The sequence below is a fragment of the Salvelinus sp. IW2-2015 genome, unplaced genomic scaffold, assembly GCF_002910315.2.
Source record: "Salvelinus sp. IW2-2015 unplaced genomic scaffold, ASM291031v2 Un_scaffold815, whole genome shotgun sequence".
NCBI classification, from domain to species: Eukaryota; Metazoa; Chordata; class Actinopteri; order Salmoniformes; family Salmonidae; genus Salvelinus; species Salvelinus sp. IW2-2015.
The window spans coordinates 102,599-108,137 of record NW_019942621.1 but is presented as its reverse complement, the minus strand read 5'-3'; the positions used below and the strand labels follow the sequence as shown (position 1 = coordinate 108,137).

Below are 5,539 nucleotides of genomic sequence, written 5' to 3'. Positions count from 1 at the left end.
TATTACTGACTGAATACAAGACGTGTACGAGACAGACAGTCCTCTTGGAGTGGGTAACAGGAGTGTCTGTGAGAGTGAAATCTCTTGGATCGTGGGTAACAGGAGTGTTTGTGAGAATACATCCTCTTGGAGTGAGTAACAGGAGTGTCTGGAGAGTAACATCCTCTTGGAGTGGGTAACAGGAGTGTCTGTGAGAGTGACATCCTCTTGGAGTGGGTAACAGGAGTGTCTGTGGTAGAATAACATCCTCTTGGAGTGGGTAACAGAGTGTTTGTGAGAATGACATCCTCTTGGGTGGGTAACAGGAGTGTCTGTGAGAGTGACCATCCTCTGGAGTGGGTAACAGGAGTGTCTTGGAGAGTACATCCTTTTGGAGTGGTAAGACAAGTGTCTGTGAGAGTGACATCCTCTTGGAGTGGGTAACAGGAGTGTCTGTGAGAGTCACATCCTCTTGGAGTGGGTAACAGAGTGTCTGTGAGAGTAACATCCTCTTGGAGTGGGTAACAGGAGTGTTTGTGAGAATGACATCCTCTTGGAGTGGGTAACAGGAGTGTCTGTGAGAGTGACAACCTCTTGGAGTGGGTAACAGGAGTGTCTGTGAGAGAGACATCTTCTGGAGTCGGTAACAGGAGTGTCTGTGAGGTGAACATCCTCTTGGAGTCGGGTAACAGGAGTGTCTGTGAGAGTGACATCCTCTTTGGAGTGGGTAACATGAGTGTCTGTGAGAGTGACATCCTCTTGGAGTGGGTAACAGGAGTGTCTGTGAGAGTCACATCCTCTTGGAGTGGGTAACAGGAGTGTCTGTGAGAGTAACATCCTCTTGGAGTGGGTAACAGGAGTGTTTGGTGATGAGCATCCTCTTGGAGTGGGTAACAGGAGTGTCTGTGTGAGAGTGACAACCTCTTGGAGTGGGTAACAGGAGTGTCTGTGAGAGTGACAACCTCTTGGAGTGGGTAACAGGAGTGTCTGTGAGAGAGACATCTTCTTGGAGTGGGTAACAGGAGTGTCTGAGAGTGACATCCTCTTGGAGTAGGTAACAGAAGTGTCTGTGAGAGTGACATCCCAGAGGACACAACGGACCAGAGAACATAGATGGTTTAACAGTTCAAGAGAATGTGTGTTGTGTGGTGTGTGTGTGTGTGTGTTGTGTGGTTGTGGTGTGTGTGTGTGTGTGTGTGTGTGTGTGTGTGTGCGTGCGTGTGCGCATGCGTGTGTGGTTTACACGAGGCCCTTTCCCTCACCCCTCCCTGTGTGTGACAAGTGACCTAATTTTATGATCTCTCTTTCTCATCTCCCCTCTCTTTCATTTCCCATTTCACCTCTCATTATCTCTCTCTTTCCCTCTCTCTCTCTCATCTCCCGCTATCTCTCTCATCTCCCTCTCTCTTTCTGTCTTTTTCTGTTTTAAGGTCTCCTTATTAGAAGTACTGTGCTTATTGTGCATACGTCTCGGGCAGGGAGAACGACAGAAGAGAGAGATAAGGTGGAGAGGTGGATACAGAGAGATAGCGCATCTGCTGTGTGTGTGTGTGTATTGTGTCCCTGCGTAACCCCAACATCCTCATTACACCTTGTGATGCAGGCACGAAATGGATCGTGCATAAAACAATCTCCAGCTAAGCGTGAGGTGCAACATGAGGCCTGCCACTCCGGCCTTAGTGATGAAATAAAATAAATAGTTAGTGTAGACACCTAGAGATCTTACAAACTCATGTAAATGACTAAGACTGAGTGTGTGTATCATTGAGAGAGAGAGAGAGAGATGAGAGAGATGGAGAGAGACAGAGATGGAGAGAGAGATAGAGATGGAGAGAGAGAGAGAGATGGAGAGAAGAGGAGAGAGAGATGAGAGAGAGAGGAGAGAGAGAGAGAGAAGAGAGAGAGAGAGAGAAGAGAGAGAGAGAGAGAGAGAGACGAGGAGAGAGAAAGAGAGAAAGAAGGAGAAGAGAGAAAGAGAGAAAAGAGAGAAAGAGAGAGAGAGAGAAGAGAGAAAGAGGAGAAAGATAGAGATGGGGAGGAAAGAGGGGATGGATGGATGGAGAGAGGGATGGAGAGAGATGGAGAAAGAGATGGGGAGGCGGAGAGAGAGAGAGAATGTAAACGTTGGTTAGAAAGAGAGTACGAGCGGACATACAGAGGCTTTCAGACGTCATTAAATCGGCCTTTCACTAAAAAAGCACGAGCCTGTCATCAAAACATCACTGCCCAATTCCTGTACCGCCTCTCACTGACTCTGCCCAATCACTGTCGCGCTGCGGCGGATAGAAAGGGGAAGGAGGGAGGGAAGGAGGAACGGGTGGGGTAATAGCAAGTGTGAGAAGAACACAAGGATGCTTAGCTGAAGAGTGAAAAGGCACCTGGCTTTGGAATCGCATCATTCTGGCAAGCAATGCCATAATGTTATGATATCTGTCCGTCTGTGGTATAGGTCTTAAGCTGGAAGGCAAGGCATTTCTATAGTATGAATTATAAATGATGTTTGAAATAGATACTGGTGTAGATTTGGCACCAGTATAACAGAGTATACAATCTGGTCTTCTGTTTAGTTAGCTAATCTTATACTTTAATGTCATATCCTCCATCTATTAATCTATATTCTCTTCTTATTGTCATTCCCCCTGTTCGATCCTCTCTGACTGACAGACAGGAAACACACACACAAACCGCACACACCACACACAACACCACACACACGACACACCACACACACACAACACACACACACCACACCAACACACCACACACACACACACACAACACACACACACACACAACATACACTGCCTGGAGGCAAGGTTGTCTCTTATGCTTTGTTGTTCCCTCCACACTCTTCAGAGGAGACAAAACTGACCACAAAGCACGGAAGAGGGAGGGGCTTGAGTGGAGAAAGAGAAGAGGGAGAGAGAAGAGAAAGCCAGGCATCTGTGTTGGCAGAGAGGTGGGGATTGATAAGAGAGAGAAGAGGAGAGAAGCGAGAGGGAAGGAGAGAGAGGAGGAAGAGAGAGAGAGACAGAGAGGAGAGAGAGAGAGAGAGAGAGGAGAGGAGAGAGAGAGAGAGAGAAGAGAGAGAGAGAGACGACAGATGAGAGAGGAGGTAGTAGGAGAGAAGGAACCAGAGCACCGGGAGGATTAGGGTACGAGAGGGATGAGTATAGGAGCCGCAGAGAATGGAGGCGGGAGGAGGGGAGAGTGCGAGGGGGCGGGGGGGAGAGTGTCGGGGCGAGTGGACGAGTGAGGGGGTGCCGGGCCCGAGTTCGAGTGGGGAGGGTCGGGGTAAGGGACGGAGACCGGTGGGAGAAGAGAGAGAGGAGAGAGAGAGAGAGAGAGAGAGAAGCAGTAAAAGGGATACTGGTTATGTAGCGATACTGGTTATGTAGCGATACTGGTTATGTAGTTGATACTGGTTATGTAGTGATACTGGTTATGTAGTCGATACTGGTTATGTAGTCGATACTTGTTATGTAGTGATACTGGTTATTTAGTGATACTGGTTATGTAGCGATACTGGTTATGTAGTGATACTGGTTATGTAGCGATACTGGTTATGTAGCGATACTGGTGATACTGTGATACTGTGTGTTAGTTGAAGAATTCTGTTGTAGTTGACAACTCTTCTTTCTCTTCTCTGCAGCTCAGATCCACTGGGAACCCCAACAGCAGCCAGGCGCCTGCGTCGGACAACAAAGGTCTGTCTCACAGTATGTGTATTTAGACTGCATACTCTATAAACTTGGTCTCTGTCTCTTTCTCCTTGTCTGTCATTCTCTCTCTCTCATATGTAAGTGTAGCACCGGCATGCCAGCCTTTCAGTGTAGGTTTTGCCTGCTATGGCCATTGTTAGCCGGCTGAAGGCCACATTCTCCTAATTTTGGGATTACTTTTTTCAGGTGAATGCATAAAATACGTCTCCATATTTGGCCCAATGTTTCAAATTTTGTCTGGATTCACTGGGGCTGTGTCCCAAATGGCACCCTGTGCCCTATCGGCCCTGGACAAAGTAGTGCACTAAAAGGTAAAATTGTGTCATTTGGGACGCAACCCTGTGATAACTTGTTGGGGCTGAATGCATAAGCTAAATCTCCACCTCCATATTTGGCCCCTCGTTAATTATTTGTTTGTATTCTCCATCTCCAAGACACTAAATATATATTTGATGAGGTTGTCTAGAAGTTTCGACAGTACATCGTCACTCCATCCACTTTGGACTGTTAGAACAGTCATTACATCCTCCCTCTCTCCCTCTCTCCTCTGCACCTCTGTCACCTCTGTCAAAGTAGTGCTGAAGCTACCAGACCAAATAATGTTGAATAGTTTGGCTGTTCTATACTGAGTTTGCCTGGCGCAATGGAACTGACAGAATAATCATACAATTCCACACCCTTCCCAACTGCCACTCCAGGCAGGCTAAAGCAAACACTTATAAGTATTTGACAGATTTCAAATTTTGTTTGAACCGAGGTCTGTGACCTATAGCAGCCCGATGGAGAGACACTAACACACTAAGTCACCCCAAACTCTTAGCCGCTGTCCTGTCCTTCATGGCCAGGCCAAACCTGGTAAAGATGAACATGGGTGTGGGAACGACGCTAGTGTGTGTGGTAACACGTATTTGTTACCTATCCCCTTTAAAAATCAATGCCTTTTTGATTTGTCCACTCCAGAGAAGGCGGTTGACTCCAAGGCCCCAGCGACTGGGGAGGAGGAAGAGGAAGTGGACATTGACCTGGAAGCACCGGAGACGGAGAAAGCAGCACTCGCCATCCAGAACCAGTTCAGACGCTTCAAGAAGAACAAGAAGTAGTGACAGAAGGAGAAGAAAGAAAGAAAAAAAAGAAAGAAAAAAAAAGAAAAACTTTCTGCAGAACAGAAAAATAGTGATTGAGGAGGACGGGTGGTGTGAGGGTGGAGAAATTGAGGAAGAGGGGGAGAGGAAGGGAGGAGAGAGGCAAGCAGGAATTGTGTCATCGCAAATTATAAAACCAACCGATATCTTCACTGTGAGAGAGGAAGAGGGGAGGAGAGGACAAGAAAGGAGAGGGAAGGAGAGGAGAGGAGAAGAGAGCAGAGGGGAAGAGAGGACAGGAGAAGAGAGGAGAGGGGAAGGGAGGAGAAGAAAGGAGATGGAAGGAGAGGAGAAGAGAGAATAGGAGAAGAGAGGAGAAGGAAGGAGAGGGGAGGAGATAATATTTTAAAACATAATTTATAATCTGACTTGACCAATAACCCCAGTCACCACCACCTTTGCAGATATCCTGATGAATCCCCCTGCATCCTCCCTCCCAAACGCACCCCGTACCCTCAATCCCACTGCACAGACGCACATCCCCATGCCCCCCAACCCCCAAGAGAGTGGAAAACTGTTCCCTTGAAAACAGAGAACAAAGTCCTCTGACAGAACAAACACAACTGGCTGCCAAACACAACATATAAAATAACACATACTATATTTCCAGCTCTCTTTCATTCATTTAACATCTCTCTCTCTCTCTCTCTCTGTGTGTGCGTGCATGCGTGTGTGTGTGCGTGCGTGTGTGTGTGT

At 47.4% G+C, this 5,539-nt stretch overlaps 1 long non-coding RNA gene across 1 annotated transcript in view; it reads left to right on the top strand.

The window, feature by feature from the left end:
* The window catches only part of LOC112068986 (uncharacterized), an 18,641-nt gene extending 13,333 nt beyond the window's left edge, over window positions 1-5,308 (top strand). The window contains exons 2-3 of the long non-coding RNA XR_002893662.2: window positions 3,632-3,686; window positions 4,662-5,308. This is a non-coding gene — a long non-coding RNA (uncharacterized lncRNA). The remainder of the gene's footprint in view (window positions 1-3,631; window positions 3,687-4,661) is intronic.
* Window positions 5,309-5,539: the final 231 nt, after the last annotated feature.